Genomic DNA, 27,154 nt, shown 5'->3' on the forward strand with positions numbered 1-27,154 from the left:
CACCATGCCCGGCTAATTTTTTCTATATGTATTTTTAGTTGTTCATATAATTTCTTTCTATTTTTTTTAGTAGAGACGGGGGTCTCGCTCTTGCTCAGGCTGGTCTCGAACTCCTGAGCTCAAACAATCCACCCGCCTCAGCCTCCCAGAGTGCTAGGATTACAGGCGCAAGCCACTGTGCCCAGCCCAGAAAAATGTCTTAATGTGTTGTCAAACTCCATGCCAAATCAAAGATCATAGGATAATGGGAGTATTTCTAGAACTGTGAGAGTTAAATCTGCCCAGATGAAGTATCTAGTTTCCTGAGATTCTTGCAAGCATTTCATCTGAGCTTTAAATGGTAGGTGAAGTTATTAAGAGTGAGAAGCTGTACTGGCATTAACGCTGTATTCGTTGCTGTTTGCAGTGGTGTCAGGGAGAGTGAGTTTACTGGGTATGTCAGAGTCTAAACAAGCATTTGCAGTCACAACCTGCAGATCAGGCTTTATGTGCAAGAACATGCATTGCCTGCCTCAGCCATAACTGCAGGTATGATTAGCAACACTGTCATCTTGGTATCTTCAGGAAAGAAAAAATATATACGGTCATCAGTGAAGAAAGGACGTATTTGCTTGGAAAGGATTTTCTAATACAAACCCATGATGATCAGCCTATAGATTTTTGACCAGTCTGCTCTATTCCTCAGGGTGAATCCTCAAAGGTAATAAAATTGAATTGCAATCAGTATTCTTTGATACTAGCCTGCCACCGACTGTTATTCACCTTGAACTAGAGAGCAACTATTTATAAGATAGTTTAGAGACACAAATCCAGTAAATTACTACTCTGTTTGGCCTTAAAAGAATGTTTGACTTGAAGCATAGAAATGGTAATAAATCTTATAAGAATAATTTACAAGACAACATAGTGAGTGGTGATCCTCTGGTTACAATGGGTAAAGAAAGATTTGAAAGGAAAAAGTATTCCCTACCCCCCACCCCCCCCACCCCGCCCCCCTGCCTGAGGTCAATGAACTTTTCCCAGGCCCTGCATGCAGGAAATTTAGTAATGGCACCTGGATGTCCCGAGAGAGAAGGGAAACAGCTGCCCTTTGCACATCTGCCCTTTTCTGGAGCAATTCTTTTTTCATAGCTGGCCATCTTTCCTCTGACAACATGGCTTGGCCGATGGAGAAGGAGAATGAATCAGCCATTACAGGGTACCCAGAGGGGTCTGTCAGTCAACAACCAACAGCTTTTCACAAACACATCCTAGACAGAATGGCTGTCTGGCTGTCTGGGGTGTGTTTGTGTGTGTGCGTGTGTGTGTGTGTGTGTGAGAGAGAGAGAGAGAACGAGAGACAGTAAGAGAATATGAAAAGTACTGTTCATTCTAGTTAGATATTGTAATTCCTAATCAGGTATAAAAACATTTGGGTCAGCCTTGATATATGCAAAATTTCACTGATTAACGTATACTGGGGCAACACACCTTGATTTTATTAATAAGTTTAAAGATTCTAGTGGATAAAAAACAATAGAATAAAATAGAATAAAAAAGAAAGAAAATCAGGAGAAATGAGTTATAATTTCAGCACCTTTGTTTACTGGTTTAATATTTGTGTTTCATTTGTTTCACGTGGAAATGAAGAATATCTTCTCCCACCTTCCTCAGAAAAAGCCCTAATGCTAGATTTGTACATGACAGATAAAGGGTACAGATGTCTCAGTAGGACCCCTGCACCCAAGTTATAGACTTAAAATCCCATTAGATTTGTTATTCCTGAGCCTAGGGAAATATAAGAAAGCACCCCAAACCCATTGGTTCTTTTTTTCCCATTTTATATCTCAATAATTTAAAAATAATTGTATAAAGGAATGAAATATTTCAAAAAAATTTCCTTGATTACATGAGACTAGTTTCTTCTTAAGTGATTTAATTTCTGATTTCTGCAACTCATAGGAGCACCAAGCCTATCTACAATATTGCCAACATAAATTTGCTGTTAGACTATCTATAACCAAAGATTACTCCATTTGAATTTGATTAACTAACTCTAATCAGGTAATATCTACCTCAGCTGGTTGTCAAGATTAAGCAGAATACAGCTTTTAAAGTATACAGTTTTTGTCCAGGGAAGTATGTGAGCGTAGGCAAGTGTTTCTGCAGTGGCTGTGGGTCTTTCGTTTCAGGGCTGTTATCCCAAGCATCAGTTTCTGCTGTTTTGTGCGTCTGGAAAAGATACGGGAGAGGAGTTGAATCTGTATAGACCCCATATTTCTTTGTTGACTAAATCTGTGAAATTTTTCTTTTTTGACAATTTTCCTGTCTGTTTTGGAAGTGGAGAACAGATAAATAAAATCAGGTCAAGAGCCCACGTAGCCGGGTTTCTGCTGGTCAATATGTTGGCATCATCATCATCATCATCAGGCATAGTAACACTCTTCTGAAACAGTGCGGAGGGCCTAAACGATGGCCTTTTGGTGGTGGTGAGGCAGGAGGGATGCTGTCTTTTAAATGTTTTTTATGCAATATTGACTTAATTTTTCTCAGTTTGTCACCTTCAATATCTGTGGCTGCGTGGGACTAGTGTTAGCCAGGCAGGCTCTGGCCGCCTGTTGCTGCTGGGTCCTGCCTCCTCCCTGGCATGTCCTGACTGCTCCTGCCAGCTGCCCCTCTCCTGTCATCTGTGCATGCTTGGAGGTGAGTAAGGCCAAGGCGCCAATGTCCCCCTGTTGCTGGCCCCGCTGCTATTCTCAGTGTGCTTCATCTCTCTTCTGCCTCTGGCTCTATAACCCATCCCCTATTCTTAAAAGCTTAAAAGCTTTCTCCCTGCCTTAGCTTCACTAATATCTCTCTTGGTTCTTCCTCTTCCTCTCTGACCCCTCCTCTCCCTCTATCATCCCTTAGATCTTTCCCTCTCCAGAAATCAGTCTTTGGCTCTATTCCTGCTCTACATTCTTTCCCCGAGAGACCACGTCCATTCCCATAGGTTCCATTTCCAGGCAATGACTCCCAATCCTATATCCCATTCTGTCAGTGTCCTTGGGGGTTGGATTCTGAGACATCTGAATTAAGTGAACACAGGAGGTAATCCAAGGTGGAAGGCCACCGTGAGGGATTTCATCAGGACTTTTGGAGCCTATGCTTGGAGTAGGGGGGTGTCTGTGTAGGAGAGAGTACGTGAGGTGAGTGGCAGAGTTGATAGCAGATGGCTGAGGCCTGCAGCAGCTCAGAAGTCTCTGACTTGTTACAGTTATCATTATTGCCATTAGCAGTAGCAAGGCTTTGTAGAAATATAAATACCCTTTAAGATAGTAACATTTTAAATTATTTACAAGTAATCCTTTAAAGAGGATGATCTCACCACCCTCTATGAATGAGTAAATGCCTGGATGGCCAACAAGTATATGGGGAAAAAAAAAAAAAAAAGCTCAGCATCATTAAGCATCAGGGAAATGCAAATTAAAACCACAGTAAGATCTCACTTTATACCTGTTAGAATGATTATTATCAAAAAGATGAAAAGTAAGTATTGGTGAGGATGTGGAGAAAAGGGAACCCTTGCACACTGTTGGTGGAAATGTAAATTAGTACAGCCATTATGGAAAATGGTATAGAAGTTCCTCAAAAAATTAAAAACAGAACTACCATATAATCCAGCAATCCCACTTCTGGTTATATACAAAGGAAGTGAAATCAGTATGTGGAAGAGATATTTGCACTCCTATGTTCACTGTAGCATTGTCCACAATAGTCAAGATATAGAATCAACCTAAGTATCCATCGACAGATGAATGGATAGAGAAAATGTGATATGTATATATATAGGTGTGTTTGTATGTGTGTATATATGTATACACACATTGAAATGCTATTCAGACTTAAAAAAGAAAGAAATACTGTCATTTGTGACAACATGGATGAATCTGGGGGACATTATGTTAAGTGCAATAAGCCAGACACAGAAAAACGAATACTACATAATCTCACTTACATGTGGAATCTAAAACAGTCAAACTCACAGAAGCAGAGATTAGAACCATGGTTATCAGAGGCTGGGGTGGGGTGGGTTTGTGGGGTGGGGTGATGGGGTGGACTGTGGAGATGCTGGTCAAAGGATATAAAATTTCAGTTAGACAGGAGTAATAAATTCAAGAGATCTCTTGAACAACATGGAGGCTACAGTTAATAATAATGTATTATGTACTTGAAAATTACTCAATAAATGTCTGGAGATGATACTGGGACAGTGTAGAAGGCAGAGCCAGGGGAGCCAGCGGGTCAATCAGTAGCCTTCCCGACATCCCCAATCATCCTCCCAGGTGAGCACGCAACATCCTCCACCCAGCCCTGGTCTTCAGTGCCTCACACCCCCAGCTGATGGCAGGGCCACCTTCCTGCGATGTCACCGGCTCTCGAGTCGCAGACCATTGTTCCTGCTGGAAGGCTAGGAACAAGGTGATATTATCCTGATGACAACATGCAATTCCCCCAACTGGGTTTTCCAGTCCTCTTTATATTATTAATATTTGCAGACCTGTCAAAGAGAGACCAGATTCTTGGGAGAGAGAATGTGATTGGCCCACTTGGGTCATGTCCTCCTTTTTTTGAAGGGAGATGATATGGTACAAACATAGCTGCTGTGGTTTACCCTGGAGAGTGAGGCGCACAACTCCCAGAAAAAGTGGTCACTGAAGTCAGAGCAGATATTTCACAGGCCTCTTCTACACTGAAGCAAATTAAAAATATAAATAATGTCATTTCAGTGTTCTTCATTTAATGCCTTTGATGCCCAATGCATTGTCAGTTGGGCATATGTCTTAAGTCATTTTATCCAGTAGTGGTAATGTTTAAAGTGTTTCCAAGGGAGCAGACATGTGAGTCTATCGCTAAAACTATCTGTGTGACTTTGGACAAGTCACCCGAATTCATAATTAGTCTGATGCGAATGACTCGTGGCAGAGACTGAAGTCCACATTGGTTGGGGTCAGTCTATGACATGAGTCAGTCAGCCTGGGGCCAGAAGTGCCCGTCTGTAACCACAGGTAAGATAAATGATTCAGACAGAGGTTGAATCCAGGATTTTACGGAAGGTTGATGAGCATTAGCCTCCAGTTAGTGCAAGCTAATAATCTAAGCCTTGTTGGGGAGTGATGGGGTTAGGGGTGGTGGTGGCATACTTCAGGGATTTTTAATTATTCTTATCTCTATTATATTGCAATACATTTATAATGGAGATTCCCATGTAATGACTACTTGCCTGTTTGGTACAGGAAGCAAGTTTTTACAGAATGAGGTTTTTAATACTCAATTTTGTTTTGTGTATGGATATTTTGAAACATAGCTTATAATCATGACCATATACTAATATATCCCTTATGAAACTAACTGGAATTGAAGAATAACCTGACAATTTGATTTAGGTGTAAAAAAAGTTTTACAGCTTGGCCATAAGAATGAGATGATCTTTCTTTTCTCAGGACTTGTATGCAGCATTGCTTTGGAAATAGCCAGGTAATCTTCCTGGGGCAAAATGAACCTTCTCAGGCCCTATGTCAGCTTTGTGACCCTGCCATAAAAAAAGAAGAAACATCACAATGGAAATGAATAATTTCAGGTGAAGGAAATTTCAGTTTTGGATACTCAGGATAATGAAAAGAAAGACATTACAAGAAGAGGAAGAGGAGAGGGCCCTTATTTTGTCTGAGTTTTGCTGAACTAGTTTGGAACTAGTTCTGTTATTTCTATTAAATAATTTAGTGGGATGGCTTAGGGGTGACTTCTATCTTCAAGGTTTTAATTGCTGTATTGGCTGTGATCTAAATCTAATACTTATGCAGAAGGCTGGGAGATAATTTGCATTATTGGTGCCAGAATAATCTTTATAGATACTTATTGAATAATTAATGTGATAAGCAGTATTCTAATATTTTGCATGTATTGACTCAATCATCAAAACAAACTCCCATAGTAGGCATTATTTTTGTCCCCATTTTTCTAATGAGGAAACCACAGAGAGGTTAAGTCAGGTGCTTGAGGTTGTACTGGTGACAAGGTTTGGGACCAGTGTTCAAATTCCGACAGTCTGACTTCAGAGCTGAAGCACTTCACCACCGTACTCAACTCCCAGGAATTATTTTGGCTCTGGGAAATTTGATTAACCTTTATGTCCAATTCCTTTGTTTTTAAAGGGCTGTAACAGCATTTCCTGCCTCTCCAGCTCAGAGAAGTGTTCAGAGATTAATGGCAGTGTGTGTCCATTTCAGCCTCTGTGGGTCTCTCCCTTTATGCACCAAGATCCCTTTGAAGTCAATAAAAGGACTATGTGTGTGTGAAGGGAAGCAGGGACCTTGGCAGGTGAGGGGATGTGTAGATATTGCAGGAACGTATATAAATCACTTTTATTTTCTTGGAAAATGATCCATATAAACATCAAGTAGCATGAAATGCTTTGTATTGTGTGTTTGCAGATAACATTCTCCCATATGTGAAATTCTCATTTGGAAGTCATAATCCGTGCAAAATACCCTAAGGGAATAATTTTATATTTCTAGTGTTTACTCCTCAGGTAATTCACAAGCTTCTCAAGGCAGGAACCAAGTCAGATTCATCTTTATTTTAAGGGTTTTCTTATCTTCCCCTCCTTAGTCTCCTCTTGCACCTGCTTTGACACCTGTACATATAGGTGCTCAATAAAACTAGGAGAATTGGATTTTGTGTAGAGATTTCTCAGTAGCTTCACTCCTAATGAGGCAGGCCACCTAGAAGGAACTCTTTTTGGAGAATTTTGACAGAGCAATTTAAAACACTAATTATAAGAGAAAGAGAGTGTGTGGAATTGAAGGTAGATGTTAGGAAATATGAAAACCCAGAAACTGTCTTTCAGGGGCAAAGCTGCCATCTTTCTTTAAAGATTTTGAATATTTGGGGTAATCTAGACCTGGTTATAGCCAGGAGGAAGGGGGCTGAGAAAGGAAGAGCTGGTCCCCCTTCTGGGCTCAGACTTCACGGCTGGAGCATGGAAGCAGCGAGGAAGACCATTCGCCATGGATGGAGTGCAAAAGAACATGTTGGCACACTTTTAAGATGGATCTGGCAGACACAGTCTGTGCCCCAGGAAATTGTCACTACAAAACTTGCTAGCTCAGTTAAATTTTCTTAGACAGAGTAGTATCTCCTAAGGATTCTCACAGCAGGTCTGGTTTTTAGATATTAGCCTATCCAACACGTCCACCTATTGTAAACAGTGTCTAATTAGGCCAACTCTCTGACCATTCTTTCATATTCACTTTCAAATTTATCAGGTCAAGGGATGTAGAAATCTCCTTAGAAGCCAGTAACTATATTCTCCCAGGAATTGAGACTTAATACCCAGGGAAATTTCGTCCATGGCATTCATCGCTCTTGGAGCTAATTAATATGGGTCCTTGTTTTCCTTATTTTCCTAGGGAAGAAAAAATAGTCATAGCAATTTCAACTCCCAGTGACAGAGAAGATTGGTGACTTTCATTTTCATTGTTAATCAATGAATCAGTAAATCAATCAATGTATTTTGAACCTGTTCTGTAAAATTCATCATGGTATTAAATTCAGTGTTAAAAGAATTATATAAAGGCAGGGTATGCTTCATGAATATAGGTCAGATCAACATTAGAAAACTTATTAATAGAACAAAGGAAAAAATCATATAGGTCTTCTCATAATGCAGAAAAGAATTTGATGAAAATCAATATTCAATCTTAATAAAATCTCTTAGCTAAATGGGATCACAATGATACCACTTAAAAATAATAAAAACAAAGCTATCTAAAGATAACAGCTAGAGAAATTTGCATACAAAGAAGAAATGAGAAAGGATGTCCACTTTTACCACTATTTAATATTTTTTGGCACTCCTAGCCAATGCAATCAGACAAGGAAAGGAAATAAGAGGTATAAGTATTAGAAATAAAGTAAAAACATTTTTCTTTGCAGATAGGAATCAAATAAAGGACTATTAGAATTAGTAAGAGAGCTCAAAAAGTGGTGGTTAGAAGCAAACAAAAGATTAGCCTTTTTAATTGACACTTTTGTATTTTAAAGTTTCTGATTGAATGAAGTGAGAAATTTCATTAACAATAGCAATAAAATAGAATATTTGTAGAAATAAGCAATAAGAAAAGTGCAAGCCCTAAATTAAAAGATGTATATATAATATATATCTCAACTGCAAGAAATAAAAGAGGATGAACAGAGATATCATTATAGGCATATAGATATGTAGATATAAAATATCGTGTTCTTGGATGGAAGGATTCAGTATTGTGCAGAGGTAAAAATTTAATGCAAATGCAAATGCAGTCAAAGTTCTAATGGGACTTTTTGAAACCTGACAAAAATGATCATGTAATTCACTTGAAATTACACAAAAATAGCCTAGAAAAAATTTAAAAGAGTAATGGGAAAGATGCCATAAAAGAGATAAAAATGTATTTTAAAGATTCACTAATTAGAGCAGTGTGATGCTTGCCATAAAAAATAGAGATAAATCAGTGGGCCAGAATAGAAACCTGCAGAACAGATCCAAGTGTTCGTGAGAATTTAATACATGATAAAGGTAAAGTAGAAGGATGGTTATTCAAATAAAATACATTATTACAACAGGCTAACATCTGGGGGAAAAGTTTAGATCCTTACCTCACACTTTATGTGGAAATAAATTTCAGATAAATTAAAGATTTTGATGTGAAAAAATAATATTACTGGAGAGCTAGAAGAAAAGATGAATATTTTTATAATATTCTAATAGGAGGAGGCCTTCCTAATGTAATACCAAAGGCCCATATCACAAAGTTTTGATAGATATAAGTACATAAAAATTTAAAACTTTAGTATTTAAAAAAACTCCAACTAAGTAAGGTTACCAATGCTCCATGAATCTGTTTGTATTAATACTATCCAGCTCATACCAGACCTGATGATAAAATTTTCAGGAATTTTTCAAGATGGTTGTTAAATAGATTCATCATTAAAAATTTTGTTATATGCACTTTTAATTAAATTGCATTAAGAATAAAGGTAAAAAATATACATTCTCTTCCTAATTATTTTACTACATTTTGCTATTATCTATGCTCTTGAGTTTATTTATGTCTGTCGGATCTGTATGGTAGAAATATAATCAGATTACAGGGAGGAAGACAACTGGAACCAGGGACTAATGCCACCAGCATCTTCCATCTCCAGCCCTTGTCCTGCTTTGCTGCTTTCTCCATGTCAGTATCATCTCCTCTTCCTACAGACCAGTTTCTTTACATGGTTGGGACATGGGAGCCAGCAACTATTAGACCCTTATCTTTAATTTCATTGCTGGAGAGGCATAGAGGCACTAAGACTTGCTCTCTTATCTCAAAATAAAAACACCCCAGAAAGCACTCTGATGGACCCGGGCTGGTCATAACAGCCAGAGCGTTCGCTTGATGCCTGGCGCAGGTTTGGCTCAGTGGCTGATGCTAGACCTGTATTAGGTGGAAGGTAAGGGCTATCAGAATATGGCCACCGCTTTTTTGAAACAAATATTAGAAGGAGCATTTCCTAGAGAAGCATTTCATTCTGAGTAGACAAAAGAATGGAGTTCCATGACTCTGAGCCTCTGCCCTAAGTTTTATGCAACTTTTGGAAAGATCTTTCCTTGAAGGACAGAAGCTTGTAAACCACAAGGAATGGGGTTTAAGCCCAAAGCTTACATTATTTTAAAAGTGATCTTGGAGATTTTGGAGTACAGAGGAGCTTTTGTCTTCTCCTCTAAACTGATACTCTTCTACCAATCCTCATGCCATTGTCATTTGAATCCATAACCTCTGAAATCCTTTTATTTTCATTTTCTTACTAACATACTAACTTAGTATTTTGGGAACCATGAAGAGAAAAACTATTACCATTCTTCTATTTAATCTCCCAAACGCTTATAAACTTGAAATTAGTGAGCATTTATTGAGCATTACGATATACCTTAGTTTGATACCCCCCCGAATAACAAGTAACCCCAGAGCCTGCATCTACTGGGGGACTTGATGTGTGCTACCCGAGGTCTGTTTCAGGGCTGAGATCTGCTGTTGGCTGTGACAAGGAGAGAGGCGGAGGATCCCTGTGTCAGAGAGCCTGATGAGAACGGTCCCCAGTGAAAAGTGATGAATCCAGGCATGAAATTAAGCCTAGCACATAGACCATGGACCTCACTGAAGCCTTAGGGTGCTTAAAGAAAGCTAGACAGTGGACCTAAAAGGAAATCAATGTATTTGTGCCATCATTCTAGCTCTGTGCTGTGGGGATTTTATAATCTCTGACGTTCAACAGAGGGACAATTATTGCTTTCTCCTGTCTTTATTTATGCTCTGTTTACAAATAAAAATCCATACACAAGGAAACATCCCAAGGTTCTCTTAACACGGACAAAATGACCATGCAATTTAGGTTATGGCCAGATGTTTGTAGGATTAAGTTATGACCAGTGGTTGAGGATGATGGAAATTCAAGAGCATCTTGAATGATGATATTTATTATGCTTCATCTGCATGTATTGGTTTTGGGAAGAAGTTGTCTAAAAGTATCTGCTGACTGAAGTGTTTTTATCCAGCTGTTAAAAGAATGTGTGTGGAGGGTGGGGTGGAGAGGAGAGTACTCAAGGTGGAGAAATTCTAATTTTATGGACATAGTGGTAATTTCAGGGGCCTGGTAATTTTGGCAAGCTCGTGCCAGGCTGATACACTCAAGCTAGCTTTTACAAGCCACTGTAGCAAGGCAGGATTTGGGTCTCTTCCTCTGACTTTGAAAACAGAGACTGCTCCAGGCCAGAGATGTCAGTGTATATAGTTAACTGTTATGGATCTTACAATAAAAATTTGTTGAAGGTCATTAAACACTCATCTCTCTGTGTTTATTACTTTAGTCTTTTATTTGTTGGTAGACATGGATCGTTTGATGTCAATTACCACCACACTTGGCATTTTATGCAGTAAAGGTCCTTATGGTTCTTGATGGGTAAATAAACAAGCTAGTGAAAAGCTACAGGGACAGTGGTTCTTGCGTTTCTTCACTTAACAGCCTGAAGCAAGAGGAGAAAGGCCTCTGCAGTCATGTCTTCTGTGAGTGGTGCCTCGGGCCTGAAGCCACTGTCCTGACCTGCTCCCTCTGCTGCACCCTACATGCATATGTTAAATGCTGCAATGACCGTGGGACTCTAGGTGAATTAGGATTGGTCATTTCCTTTCTTTTTTTTTTTTTTTTAACTCATCATATAGCACTGGTTTATATGATATGGTACTTTCTTTTGCACTATATGAAGAGAGGAATGTATCCTCTTATTCAGAGTACAATTGTTTTTTCACTTATTTTAGGGTTGAGATCAGGATATTTTTTTTTCTCTCTCTCCCTCCCTCTCTCTCTTGATGGTGTATTTAATTCAGAGTGAACTTTCTTGTGTCCAAGCCCATTGGAAGATATTTTTGTTTAGCTTCTGCCTAACTACACACATGATTAGATGTTTTCTCATCTTCCCACAATAGTCAGTAAGCCTAAAATATTATATTACTCTCTTGGAGTGTATATCTTGTGCCTGTCTTTGTGCTAAATGTCCTACCTACAGGATCTAATACCTCATGACAACCCTATAGAGTAGGTACTAATATAATCCCCATTTTATAGGTGAGAAAACTGAAGTATAATCACCTGTTCAAGGTTACACAACTAATAAGAAGCAGAACTGGGATTCCAAATTAAATTGATCAAACTTGCCAGAGAGACCCTTGACAACTTTTCTGAACAGTTCAAGCTTTATAACTTGCATGACTGATGCATCAATTGCTCTGAAAACAATATTAAAATGTATATAGTACTCAGATAATTTTCAAACGATGATAAAATTGTGCTTAACTGTAAATGATATCTGCCATAATTTTTTCTTGGTTTAGTGTTTTATAAGATTCTGCATAATCTTACTCCACTTTGGGACCATCATTATGAAACATCAGTTATCCTTGAACTGTGGATACAAAAGGATGCTGAGTGATAGAAACTTTTGTTTTAAAAAATCCAGATAAACCTTAGCAAACCTTATACATAATATGTCTTTGTTTTTGTTTTAATTCAATTCTGTGAAGCTAAAGAGGAAAAGGACGGGTTGTTCCTGAGTTCCAGTTGAATAACTTTAAAAGAAAATGTAATGAGTTTAAAGTTGAGGAATAGGTCGCCTACTTACATTAAAATAATTGTTCATTTTTCCTGTTTTTTTTTTGAACTCTATTTCTCAGCAGTATTTTTTCTTTGTATATTTGGTCATGTAATGGTCATAACAAGGTATGGTGAATAATTAATATTTGTTTTAAAAAGAAAAATAGGCCAGGAGCCAATTTTATTTGTCATTAGGTTTATTAAATATCTACTAGCTAAAAGCTAATAATAATCTATACTGTCAAATATATAGATCATTTTGAAATTATACCTAATAGTCAAAACATAAACTTTCTCTGAAAAGGAAAAATGCTTTTGACTAAAGAAATCCTTTATCCAAGCCTCGGACAAAGACTGGGCATTTTAGGTCTCTACCCAGGCACACTCAAACATATGTTTTGTGACTTCCTCTTGAAAATTAATTGCAGCTTCAAGAAAGCAAAACAATGAGCTAAACCATGCATGTGCCTTTGTCTTCAGACCTGGAACGTCTTCCCCCTCAGTTAGCTGTATCTCTTTTTTCTCTCCCTGTGTTCTTACTGCCCTTCTCTTTAGCACTCATATTACTTAGAGTAGATTGAATTCAGAGTTTATAAGGTGCTGACTAACATCATCACCTTTTATTTACAGGCACATTTGGCATATTTATTGGAACTGGCCATTTCATGAAAAATATCTCTCCTCTAACATTAGGTATAAAATGTTGTTTGTCAACAGGTGATGAATTAACCCTCATATTTAAATTCCTTTTATGCATTTAGGCATATTAACATATCTAATGTATTTCTATTTGAAGTGAGTAAATCTTTAAGTGTAATATTCCATTACCCAACATAATTCTTTTAACCTTTTTATGTACATAAAAAGCTCACATTCATATTAAATAATTCTTTTCTTTCCAAAAATAGAAAATGAGGACCTAATATAGGATGTGCTGTACATTTCTCTCTACAATAGTCCATGACTGACCAAAGCCAATGCTTTTTAACAATGCCGTATAGCTGATATTGTAAAACAGAAATAGCCATCTAGAATCATACCAATACTCAGCCAAGAAAATCCTTTAAAATGTCAATTGCTGTATAACAAGATATGTATCTGTGCTATCATCTGAAATCTATCACTTATTTTCAACATTCTCTGGATAAGTCACCTTTTACATCTAACTTTCTTGATTTACAAAATAATCATAATACCATACTACTGTAATTGCATAATGATAACATGGGATACTATTTAGTATCTTATCCAGTAAGTGGGTAACAACAAATTCCAACTAAAATATATGTTTTTGTAGCATAAAACATCTCCCAGTAGTGTTTTCTACTTAAATTAACATTCCTGGGGAAATATCACTTTCACTTGCTTACCTTATAGACAACTGGACCTACATTCAAAAGATTCAGATTCCCGTTCTGACTCATCACCTAAGAGTTACTGACCTTGGCAAGTCACTTAGTTGTTTAAGATTGGGGTAGCTAGGGTGGGCGCGGTAGCGAGCGCCAGTGTGTGCGTCCTGGTGGGGGGGGGGCGGTGCTGGCCGAGTACATATTCACCTTGAAGAGGAAGACTGGGCAGAAGACCAAGATCATGGAGATGATGCCAGAATTCCAGAAAAATTCAGTTCGCATCAAGAACCCTACAAAAGTAGAAGAAATTATCTGTGGACTCATCAAAGGAGGAGCTGCCAAACTTCAGATAATAACAGACTTTGATATGACACTCAGTAGGTTTTCCCACAAAGAGAAAAGATGCCCAAACATGTCACAATATCATTGACAACTGTAAACTGGTTACAGATGAATGCCGGGAAAAGTTATTGAAACTAAAGGAAAAGTATTATGCTATTGAAGTTGATCCTGGTCTTACTGTAGAACAGAAGTACCCTCACATGGTGGAATGGTATAATAAATCACATTGTTTGCTTGTTGAACAATCTTTACCAAAAGCTAAACTTAAAGAAATTGTGGCAGAATCTGATGTTATGCTCAAGGAAGGATACGAGAATTTCTTTGATAAGCTCCAACAACACAGTATCCCACTGTTTGTATTTTCAGCTGGTATCAGTGATGTACTAGAGGAGGTTATCCGTCAAGCTGGTGTTTATCATCCAGATGTCAAAGTTGTGTCCAACTTCATGGATTTTGATGAAAATGGAGTACTCAAAGGATTTAAAGGAGAACTAATTCATGTATTTAATAAACATGATGGTGCCTTGAAGAACACAGACTATTTTAATCAACTAAAAGACAATAGCAACATAATTCTGCTGGGAGACTCCCAGGGAGACTTAAGAATGGCAGATGGAGTACCCAATGTTGAACACATTCTGAAAATTGGATATCTAAAGGATAGAGTGGATGAGCTTTTAGAAAAGTACATGGACTCTTATGATATTGTTTTAGTGCAAGATGAATCACTGGAGGTAGCCAACTCTATTTTACAGAAGATTCTATAAACAAGCATTCTTCAAGAAGACCTCTCTCCCCATGGGTGCAACTGATGCAAGAACTGCTCATCTGTTCATCTTGCTGAAAGACTCTTATATATAATACATCCTTATTCTTGAAGTTTTCCTTTTACATAACAAGTATTTTCAGACATGTTGAATCCACCAACTGGAAGCTCATTTTTCTCCACCTCTCTCAATACACGCCTCACTATATTTTGTAACTGATTTAAAAACAAAAAATCTTAAAGCCAAAATCAGAAAAATAACTCCCTACTTTTCCAAAGTGAGTATTGTAGTTTAATGTTATCATGTTTTTGAGGAGTTTTTTACACCAGGAAATTTTGCCAAATTTAAAAAGATGTATTATGAAATAATGTGCATGATTTTAAATATTGCCATGTTTGTAATTTGGGTTACTATGCTGATGGTATCACCGTCTCTTGAAATTGTGTTATGTTTAGTTACTTTGGGGTCAATCAATACTTAACAGAAAAGACTGGTACTTAGTGTTGGAAAAAGTTGGTGTTCACAATGTCACTAATCATTATAAAACGTTCTGTACTGAAGCACTGATAACAAATATGAAATGAAAAGCCTTTAAAAAAAAAGATTGAGTTTCCTCTTCTAGAAGAGATTATATATGGGCCATACTCCCCACCCTTTGCAAAAGTGTTTCATATGTTGTAAAGGATATTTAAATGGAAGGTGTTAAACTAATTTATCTAAATATGACATTCTTTAGGAATACTTTGGATGAACTATCTTCAATTCTTTAAGTAGCAGGAGCCAAGTTCTTTGCCTTTTTTCTTTGTGTAGTGAAGATCTTATTGAGACAAACTCTGCTACAAAAATTTTAAGAGAAGAAAAATCAGGTTTCGGATGAATGCCTCTTTGTTTAACTTAACAAAATTTAAGTGCAACAAAAGAATTTGGAAAGATCATTGGCGTTGTAATGGATTCTAACCCGTATTGTGCCTAAAAGTAGTAACTTTGGTCCTTGATTACTGATAAAAAATAGGAGAACCTAGAATAACCAATGTCTCACAGGTCTAGAATGTTCAGTTTTGATTAGTGAAACTCAACCAGCAAGATGTAAGAAATTGAAGAATTTCTAGACAGGATGGTAGCTTAAGAGTATGGGTTGTAGAGTCAGCTAGAGTTGGATTGAGTCCTTGCTTTGCAGTATATAAATTGCATCTTCTTGGGTAAGTTATTTAAAAGCTCTAAGCTTCAGGTTTCTCATTTGTAAAATGGCCCAGCACATAGAGATGTCAGAAGGATTACTTAAGATAATGCTAGCTCAGTATTGAGCAGAATCCTGGCAGGTGGAAGTGCTCACCCAATACACAGTAGCTATTTTTATAGTCTTCATTCTTTTTTTTTTTTTTTTTTAATTAATAGAGACAGGGTCTCTCTCTTGCTCAGGTTGGTCTCGAACTCCTGAGCTCAAGCGATCCTCCTGCCTCGGGCTCCCAGAGTGCTAGGATTACAGGCATGAGCCACCACACCCAGTCCAATATAGTCTTCATTCTTAAGGGCCCACGGATGTAAGGGCATTTTCAAAGGGAGGTCAAGATATGGCATGATGGAAGCTTCCACCAGTGAGCAGTTATAGCCCCAGTAGTTCTCCTTGGGGACTGGCCCATGGAACAGAGACTAGCATTGGTTAAGTCAAGGCCAAATGATGTGTTCATGGATGACGCAGAGGCCCCTGTTTATAGTGACTTCCACTTATCAAAATTATTTTCTGAACACTAAGCTAACCCTGTTACTTACGCATTAAAGAGATCTTTTACAGTATAGAAATCCATACTTGTCATTAAGCTGTTCTATTGGAAATTGAATTTTAGGATAGATTGTCATAAACACAAAGATTAAATAATTATAAATGTTCATTGAAATAATCTTTGAGTTCTAAACCCTAAAAAATGGACATGAGTGGGACAGCTGCATTCATACAAAGTGGCCTTGGTATCCTATAGATTTATTTATGCACACAGGATACACACATTACATTTGGTTATTTCTAGTCACCAAAGAAGCTCTTTGGGCTAAGTATTATTAATCTCCTTTTACAGATTGAGGAAACTGAGGTTTAGAGAGTTGAAGTAACTTACCGAAGTTCAAATACAAAAAGTAGAGGAGCCAGAATTTGAACCCAATTGTGTCGGAATAAAATATTCCCATTCATTCTATCTTATAATCCCCACAGCTAAATAATTCACCCTAGATCAGCTCCTGTGGAAAGGATGTCTTCCTCCCTTGCTTCGGTGTCCTTGGGTGGAATATATAGGCTGTCTATATGGCAATGAGCCTTAGTACAGAGAACCACATTGTATGCCAAAGTTGCATTCCAGAAAAATCCACCTTACAGCCAAAAGACATATAAAAGGCAGTTCTTTCCTTAAGAATGAATGAAATGGAAGGTCTAGATTCATTCCCACAACACTACCACCCACTACTTATAATCTATTAGCACTCCCCTATAACATTTTAAATGACACTTAAAAGGTATTACACGACTAACAAGGAAATAATAAAATTATTCTTACTTTAAAAATGTCAACTCTGGAATAGATGGATGAATTTTGCACCAAAGGGAATGACCATGTAAACCCATGTGATAGAGGGAGTGAATTAGGCTGAGAGAGGGTATAAAGACTTTTCCACCTCCACATCCATCTCCGTCAACTCCATATCTGTCCAGGCGATGACACACAGGGGAGCCTTTCTCCTCTTTATCTTTCTTCAAGACAATAAAGAAGGAATAAAGTGTCCACTGAAGACACGATATGTACCTCAGCATGGAGAATCACACAATAACACATTATGTCTTCCTACAACCATTTGCATCATGACACACTGTCCATACAGATGCAAAATTTCATGACTTAAAGCAAAATGTATCTTGTAGAAATGAACTATGTATGTGTAATATATAAAATGTAGACTCTCCTCGTTTCTTTTAACATTTGCTGATATTACCTCTCTCTTGCCTCTATCTGTGTGTCTATCTCTACTGCCTCCTTTCTTATGTGTCTTTTCAGCTCTGTAGCAGCAGCAAAAACAACAGCAACTAATAAAAATAACAACAGCTGACATTTGTTGAACACATTATGAGGTTTATCATCTCCTTTGTTCTCCATAAACTTTAGTTATAAAAATTGTCATTCCCACTTTGCAGATGAAAAAACTGAGGGCTTGGAAATTATCTGGTTATTAGGTATGTAGTAAATTCTGGTTCTCATTAAGATGAATTAAGCATACACTACTGAGTGCTATTATAAGGCCTGAATAGAATGCATGGAGCAGTTATTTAACAATTCTGAAAAGTGAAGAGTAGCAGGTGAAAAGCCAGAATTTGAAGTGTCACTAAATAGACCATTGATTTTCCCCTCTGGCTTGAATTCAATACAGCCCAAAACCCAGAAGTGGGTGCCATGTCACAGGAAGAAATTCAGGAGAAACCCTCCACTTTTGGATTGAGAAGCAGGAGAGGGAATGCCTAACACTCAGAGAAAGTGAGGGAGATCGCACATTTTTCTTTTCTAAAAAATCTTTTCTCCATTATTTTGTACTCTAGTCTTCAAGCAATCCTGTAGTAGTAGCATGGTTATGAGAGCCAAAATTTGCAAAGAGGTGAACTTGCCTTTGATTTTTAGAGCTGTGGTCCTAAAAGAATTTGCCTAACAGGCCAAACCCCTGTTGTTTGCTAAAGACCCAACTTTCTAGCCAGAAGACTGAAGGTCTTGGAATTATTTCGCCAGGAGATCCCTGTACCAGAAACTACTTGAAAGATTTGGAAAGTGACCCCTATAAAATTGTTTATGAACTCCAGGGCTCACCTTAAGCTGTGCAGGCAGGGGATCTGGTCCCAATCAGCTTATATAACAGAATACTTTGAGAAATGAAGTAACAGATAGACTTCTGCCCAGGCCCCAGACTGTCCATGGGGTAGTGCACATACAAGATGGATCTGAATAGCATTGAAAAGCTTTCACAAATAGAACTGAAAAGAATTGGAACTTGCAGCTTGAAATTAACCAGGTTGATTGCCCGGTGAAACAAAAATATCAACATTCTCCATGGGATTTAAATATGTCCTAGAGTTTCAAAAGATAATGTTAAAAATGTCTAAGTGCAATTCAAAATTACTTGGTATACAAAGAACCAGGGGAAAAAAATCTCAGCTTACCTGGGGAAAAAACAATCAACAGATGCCAACTCAAAGGTGACTTTGCCGGTCTAATAATCTGAAAAAGACGTCAAAGCAGCTATTTTCCAATTTTAGTTCCAAAATGTAAAGAGCTTAGAAGTCACCACTCCTGATCTTACATCAAGGAAAAGCTAAACTGAAAATTAATGACTTTTCCTGGACCCATCAGAGAATTGAGATCACAGGGCTAAACACTACCCTGAAATCGGGAGAGAGAGAGATGTGTCCAGACAGACACAGCTGAGATCTGCTTGCCTGGAGCAGAGGCTGGTGGCGTCATAAACGTGGGGCCACTTAAATGGTAATTTTTACAAATTGTTCGAGATTGAATGAGTTCTGAGAATGAGAAACTCCTGGTGCTGCAGTCTTTCATGGGCTTTATCTCTAGGAATCTCACCAGTTTCTCACAATGAAGATCTGAAAAAGATCTGCTTGTGGATTTGGCAGGGGATAGGAAGAGTAATCATTGTGATATAAACTCAGAGTCTTCTCTATAATAAAGGGCCACTTTTCAGGGCAAAAGACTTTCCTAGAGCCTTTTTGCAGCCAGGGGAAGGAAATTCCTCTTATTCGAACCCCCTCCAGCCTTCCTGTCTCAACTAAAGGGGAAATATCATAGTTCCCATGGGTCAAGGCTGCAAGGAAAGAAAATGGAAATACTGTATTTAGGGAAGGGAGTAGGGGACAGGGGGGAAAAAAGGCTACAACAAGGAGAAATATTAATACTTGTGTTTATCACCGCCATGAGATATAGATTCATAAATGATGGAGATTTAATCAGGGGAGTATAGAATGTCCTTCCTCTCCTCAGTTTACTGTCACACCAACAGGGCACCAGCATAATAACAGTGGATTACAGCCAAAAGAACTGCTAAAGAGAAGTTCTTCTTAGCAGGAGTATTTAGAGGAGTCCAAAGTCAAGAGGTGACAAAACAATGACACCAAAGGAATTTGAAGGTCTGTCATCTATAGCTATAGCAGACATTAAACAGCTCAACTCCTACCCAGATTAATATAAATCCTTGCACTGAAGGCCTATTTACCTCAGTTCCCATTACTCAACATGGATATGTGTGCTTTGAACCAAAAATTACAAAGCAGGACAAAAGGCAACAAAAAAAGTCTAAAAAATCATCAGAACAAGACTCAGATGTAAAATATATTGTAAATATCAGACAGAGAACTTAAAATAACTATGATTAAAATGTTACAGGCTCTAATAAAAAAGTAGACAACATGCAAGAATAAACAGGTAATGTAAACAGAGAGATTGAAACTCTAAGAAAGAATTAAAAGGAAATGCTATAAATAAAAAACAACATAACAGAAATGAAAAAGTCTTAGATTGGCTCATCAGTAGACTTGACAGAACTGAGAAAAGAACCAGTGAACTTGAAAATAAAGCAATAGAAACTTTCCAGAATGAAATGCAAGGAGAAAACCAACCAACCAACCAACCAACCAACCAGAATGGAACAGAACATACAAGAACTTTGGAACAATATAAAAAAATACAGCATACATATAATTAGTATACCAGAATGAGAAGAATAAGAGAACAGAGTAGAAGAAATATTTGAAGTAATAATGGCCAAAAACTTTCCAATACTAATGATAGACATTAAAACACACATCCAGAAAGCTTAGAGAATATCAAGTAGGATTAATACCAAAAAAACCACATTAAGGCATATCATATTCACACTGCAAAAAGCCAAAGACAAAGAGAAAATCTTGAAAGAAACTAGAGGAAAGAAACACCTCCCCTAAGAAGGAAAAAGGTTAAGAAATACACTGGAATTCCTATAAAAATCATGCAAGCAAGAGGAGATTGAAGAAAAATAATTAAAAGATTGAAAGAAAAACACCACCAACCTAGAATTTTTATATCCAGGAAAATTATCCTTCAAAGTGAAAGACAGATAGTCTTTCTCAGAAAAAAATTGAGAGAGTTCATTGCCAGCAGACTTGCCCCACAAAAAAAAGTTATAAAATATTCCTCAGATAGATGGAAGATAATATAGGTCAGAAACTCATGTCTATAGAAAGAAAGCAAGAATGTTATAGAAATAATAAATGAAAATAAATATTTCATCTTTCTTATTGCTAATTGATCTAGAAGATAATTGTTTAAACAAATAGTAATAACAATGTATTGAATGATTACAGCATATAGATATGTGAAATAAATTGACGACAATGTCACAAAGGACGGGAGGGAGGAATTGGGAACTATAGGGTGCCTACACTACACATGAAGTGCTGTAGGGTTATCTGAAGGTGGACTTAGATTAGTTAAAAAATTTTATTGTAGGCTGGGTATGGTGGCTCATGCCTGAAATCCTAGCACTTGGGGAGGCCAAGGTGGGAGGATAGTTTGAGCTCAGGAGTTTGAGACCAGCCTGAGCAAGAGTGAGGCCCCATCTCTACTAAAAATAGAAAGAAATTAGCTGGACAACTAAATATATATAGAAAAAAAAATTAGCCAGGCATGGTGGCGCATGCCTGTAGTCCCAGCTACTTGGGAGGCTGAGGCAGGAGGATTGCTTGAGCCCAGGAGTATGAGGTTGCTGTGAGCTAGGCAGACACCACAGCACTCTAGCCCAGGCAACAGAGTGAGACTCTATCTCAAAAAAAAAAAAAAAAAAATTTATTGTAAACTCTATATAAACAACTAATTTTTTAAAAAGTATAATTGATGTGCTGAAAGGAGAAAAATGGTGTCATGAAATTCTCAATTGAAATCAGAGAGGGCATAAAGATGGGGGAGATAAAACAAAGAACAAATGCAATGGATTGAAAAGTTACAAGCATGGCAGATATTTATGTAACTATATCAGTAATAACTTTGAAAATTAGCAGAGTTGGGGACATATGGGACAATAACAAAAGGTTTAACATTTGTGTTAGCAGATTCTCAGATGGAGAAGAGAAAAAAGCATATTGTTGAAAAATTATTTGAAGAAATAATGGCTGAAAACTTTCCAAATTTGACAAAAGACAAAAAGGCACAGATTCAATAAACCCAGCAAATCCCATAAAAAGGTAAACCCAAAGAAATAAATGTCTAGAAACATCATAATCAAACAGCTGAAAACTAAAGACAAAGAAAAAACATTTGAAAGCAGCCAGAGAAAAATAATGCATTACTTGGGGGAACAACAATTAGAATGACTGTGCATTTCTCATCAGAAACCATGAAAGCCAGGTGCCAAGAACACACAATGGGGAAAAAACAATCTCTTCAATAAATGATATTGGGAAAACTGATATCCACATACAGGAGAAAAAAATTGGACCCTTATCTTGCATCGTGTATAAAAATCAACTCAAAATGGATTAAAGACTTAAACATAAGACCTGAAACTATAAAAATACTTAAAAGAAAACAGAGAAAAACCTTCTTGACATTAGTCTAGGCAATGATTTTTTGGCTGTAAACCAAGTGCACAGGCAACAAAAGCAAAAGTAGACAAGTGGGATTGTTTCAACCTCAAAAGCTTCTGCACAGCAAAGGAAGCAATCAACAGCATGAAGAGACAACCTACAGAATGAGAGAAAGTACTGGCAACCATACATACCACAAAGAAAAGACAAGTGTTTGAGGTGATGAATATGCTAATTACCCTGATTTGATAATTATACAATGTATAGGTATTTCAAAACATCACACTGTATCCCATAAATATGTAAAATTACTATGTGTCAATTAAAAACAAAATAAAACTTTAGAAAATGGACAAAGGAACTGACTAGATATTTCTCAAAGAAATGTATGCAAACAGCCAACAGGCATATAAAAAATGCTAAACATCATTAATTATCAGGGAAACACAAATCAAAACTACAATGAGATACCACCTGGTACTTGTTAAAATGTCTATTACCCAAAAAACAAAAGGTAATAAGAGTTAGTAAGGATGTGAGAAAAGTGTGGTGAAAAATGCAAATTGGACAGCCATTATGGAAGTTCCTCAAAAAATTAGAAACAGAACTACCATATGCAATCCCACTTCTGGTTATATCCAAAGGAAATGGAATCAGTATGTTGAAGAGATATCTGTCCTCCCACGTTCACTGCAGCATTATTCACAATAGCCAAGATATGGAAACAACCTAAGTGTCCATTGATGGGTGAATGGATAAAAAATTGTTTTATATCTAAAATATAATGAAATATTTTTCAGCCTTAAAATAGGAGGAAACCCTGTCATATGTGGCAACATGGAGAAACCTGGAGGACATTATGCTCAGTGAAATAAGCCAGACACAGAAGGACAGCTACTATTAATATATAATTTCATTTATATGTGTAATCTAAAAAAGTCAAATTCGTAGAAATGGAGAGCAGAACGGTGGTTGCTAAGGGCTGGAGGTGGGTGGAGGATGTAGATGTAGGGCAAAGGATACAAACTTTCATTTACTAGATGAGTAAGTTCTGGGGATCTAATGTACAACTTGGTAACTATAGTTAATAATAATGTATTGCATACTGTACTTGAAATTTGTTAAGAGAGTAGATCTTAAGTGTGCTCACAAAAAAAAAAAAGTAAATATATGAGGTTATAGGTAGGTTGATTAACTTGATTGAGGCGGAAAAAAGCAAATAATACAATTGGAGGAATCCCACAACTTAATTTTTAGACTTACTATAAAGCTTTAGTAATTGAGACAGTGTGGTATTGATGAAAGGATAGACACATAGGTCAATGGAACAGAATAGAGAGTGCAGAAATAGATGCATTCAAATATGAACAATTGATTTTTGCCAAATTAAAAAGCAATTGAATAGAAAAATGATAGTCTTTCCAACAATGATGATGAAACAATTGGACTTCCATAAGCCCCCCAAAAGAACTTAAACCTTATACAAAAAATGAACACAAATGAGTCATAGATCTAAATGTAAAATATAAAGTTATAAAACTTTCAGAAAAAAACATAGGAGAAAGTCTTTGTGACCTGGTGTTGAATAAATACACCTATTAGGATGGCTAAAATTAAAACAAATTCTGATAATAACGAGTATTGGTGAAGATGTAGAGTAACTATCATACAGTACTGATGGGAATTCAAAATGCACCCTGGAGAATAGTTTGGAAGTTTCTTATAAAGTTAAACGTACATTTACCATGTAACTCAGCCATTCCACTCTTGGGTATTTACTCTAAAGAAATGGAATCTTAAGTTCACACAAAACCTAGCTCCATTCATAATATCCCAAACTGGAAACAACCGAAGTAGCCCTCAAATGGGAAATGGGTAAGTTGTGGCACAACCATATAATGTAATAATACTCAGCACCATCAAGGAATGGATTATTGCTATGTGCAACAGTATGAATGAATCTCAAAGGCAGTATGCTGAATGAAAGAAGCCAGTCTCCAAAAGCTATGTACTGTGTGATTCCATTTATATAACATTCTCAAAAAAAATAATATGGTGATGGAGAGAAAAAAATCAACAGTTGCCAAGGGTTAAGGGTAGGTACAGGATAGCGTGAGGAAGTTTTTAGGATAATGGAACTGTTCCATATCCTGATTGCAGTGCTGGCTACATTAATCACACATGTATTAAAATCCATAGAATTATACACCAAAAAGGTCAATTTTACTGCATGGTAATTTAAGAAATTAACATTTTTAAAAAAGTATCCAGGGTGTGGTTTGTCTGATTCTAGTGTTCACGTTCTTAACTACTAAATACTTAATGCTGCCTTAGATATCTTCAAATGAGTGTATAGACATTAACGAATACATGTGTTTATTATAAAGATTGAATGAGTTAGACAAAGAGATGGGAGCCATTGAAAAGTGGGAACTGTCCATATAACAACTACTTAGTGTATTTAGATCAGAAGTCCTGGTAAAAGGAGCTGCACTTCTCAGGGCTTTGTTCAGAACTTAGTGTACAATTGATTTCAGATGTACCATGGATTTATCTTCTCCCTAACTTCTGTCCAGGTCCAGCTACTCACTTCCTCTTACCTGGAATGTTGCAGAAATGTGTCTCCCAACTAGTCTCCAAGCCCAGGCCCATCTCTTTCCACACCCATCCTCCACAGTGCTGCCAGAGATTTGTAAATATGACCTTGTCATGTTCCTGCTTGCTGGATAAACTCCTTCCCAAGGGGCATATAGCCCTTTGTGATATGATTTCTCTCTACTTCTCCGGCACAATCTCTCCACTTGTACCATCTATGTCTCCACCATGTTAAATAACATAAATCCTTTCTATACACACCTTTTAACCCTCCTTTGCTTGCTTAATTCCAGTTCATCTCCCAGGATCCAACTCTCTGAAGCCTTCTGTGAAATAATAAGAAATGCATATATTGGTCTTTGCCCCTGGACTCTGACATAGAGCTCCTAAAACACTTGTAGTTAGGAGTGCTAGGAGAATCATTTGTTCTAATAAGGTGACTTGGTGGGCTCCTGGAGAGGTACATTCATCATAAATGTTTATTGACTAACTGGCTCTATGGCTATGTACCAAACCCAACCTGGAGAGTTAACTTCATGTGTTCTCTAAGTTTGCATTCCAAACCCTTGTATTGATTCATAAACCCTCACAAATACATGCAGCAAGTAGGCAAGATACAATATTTAAGGATAACTGAAAAATAAATGACCATCAGCTCTCTTGAGCGTGTCCCATACGTAAAGGACAGTAATTTAGGAAAGCTCATCTCAGATGTTAGCTGGGGTCTTCCTATTCCTCAGGACTGACTTGAACTCCTAATCCCAAAGCCTTTCCCAGGTTCTATAGTTTCTGAGAGGGAAATGAGGGCAGGGGAGAGGATTGACATGGTCATGGCCACCTCTGGCTGTCCTCTCCTGAATCCACACACGGTGTGGTTAATACAGTTTCTGGTCTGCATCATGTCAAGACCTTTCTTGACTTCTCCAAAAGAAAGAAACCCAAGACGTGTGTTCTATACACTTTACTGGAGACTGCTGAGGGCACAGGAGGGATTTACATCACAGAAAAGTGAATAACCTCAAGTTGAATTTATTCATCGTTTTAGGAGTGCCTTCATCCCGTGACACCACACCCTGCAGGGGATTTTTTCACCAGTTGCTTCATCTCCAAGTGCCTTCTCAGGCCATCTTCCTGCTTCTCTGTCCTGCTTTTGTCTCTCTTTCCTCTGTTCTGTCTCCTTTCCTCTGATAGCAGTTTAGCTGTCTTTGGCTACCTTACCTCCTGCTAACCCTGGGTCCTGTCCTTAGGGTTTCACTATCTCCCCCACCTCAAAAATTATCAAGGTATTTCCTAAGCAAAGGTAATTTACTCACCAAGAGGAATTTTGGTGCTGGCTGTTAAGTTATATTTTTACTCTGCTTCCCAATATGTGGTAATTACAAAATGCTTTGCGATCCTTTTAAGTCTCTGATAAAAAATTTTGTTGTTTTGATGAATTGCATATATACCTCATAGGATGTAAAATTTATTGCAAACTGCCATACAAAGTTCTGCACTATCTTAAATGTTTCATAAAGACTTTACTGACCAAATAATCTCTGACAGAGTAAAGTGGGAATATATAAAAATTTAATCCAATATCTAGAAAGTCAAAAAGAGAAAAGAAAAATGTATCTTTTGAATCAGAGAATAACACTAGTTTTGCTCTGTATTCTAGCGAAGAATTGCACATAGCACGTTAAGGAATCTCAAGCAGTTTTACAGTTTGTGAGGGGGAAGGAGAGAGTATTAGATCCCATCCTTCAAACTGTGATAGTGGTTAAGCTCTTTTGGGAGTTGTGGCCTTAATGGGTGGTGGTGGAGGGTCTCTGTGGACACCGTTATTTGGCCATTTCTTCTTGGTGACCTGAACTCTTCTGCTCCTCTCCTTTCCCCGGTGCCTTCCAAGTGCTTCCCATTTGAAAACAGGTCAACAGCTTGTTTAAAAGGTCAAAGAGAAGAGGAACAGAAATATGGGTGGAGACATGGAACAGCTGTTTCTGAGAGCTCCCAAGAAGGACGAGTTGACATTGGACAGGAAAAGATGTGTATATATTGTTCAGGGGACAGAAGGCAGGGGAGTGAATAATGGCTGGAAAGATGATGTGGCTCAGGTCAACCTCCTTTACTGCATTAAGAAAGGGTCTCTTGAATTTCTGAAGATGATACCATTTGGAAACGAAGAGACAAAGAATGCTGAATCATCAGGGTTCTCCTTCCTTTCTCCAAACAGCTCTAATTTCAAAATTTCTCTCTTCTTTCTCCCCTTTGTCACTCTTTGGAGTTGTTAACACAGTGTGTTTTCATTTCACAGGGATGTAACCCTGCTCCCTGGG

The 27,154-nt window shown here is 37.5% G+C and overlaps 1 pseudogene; it reads left to right on the forward strand.

Moving 5' to 3' along the window:
* Window positions 1-13,724: 13,724 nt before the first annotated feature.
* Window positions 13,725-14,647, forward strand: LOC138384788 (cytosolic 5'-nucleotidase 3A pseudogene; annotated as a pseudogene).
* Window positions 14,648-27,154: the final 12,507 nt, after the last annotated feature.

Source organism: Eulemur rufifrons, chromosome 1 (genome assembly GCF_041146395.1).
Source record: "Eulemur rufifrons isolate Redbay chromosome 1, OSU_ERuf_1, whole genome shotgun sequence".
NCBI lineage: Eukaryota > Metazoa > Chordata > Mammalia > Primates > Lemuridae > Eulemur > Eulemur rufifrons.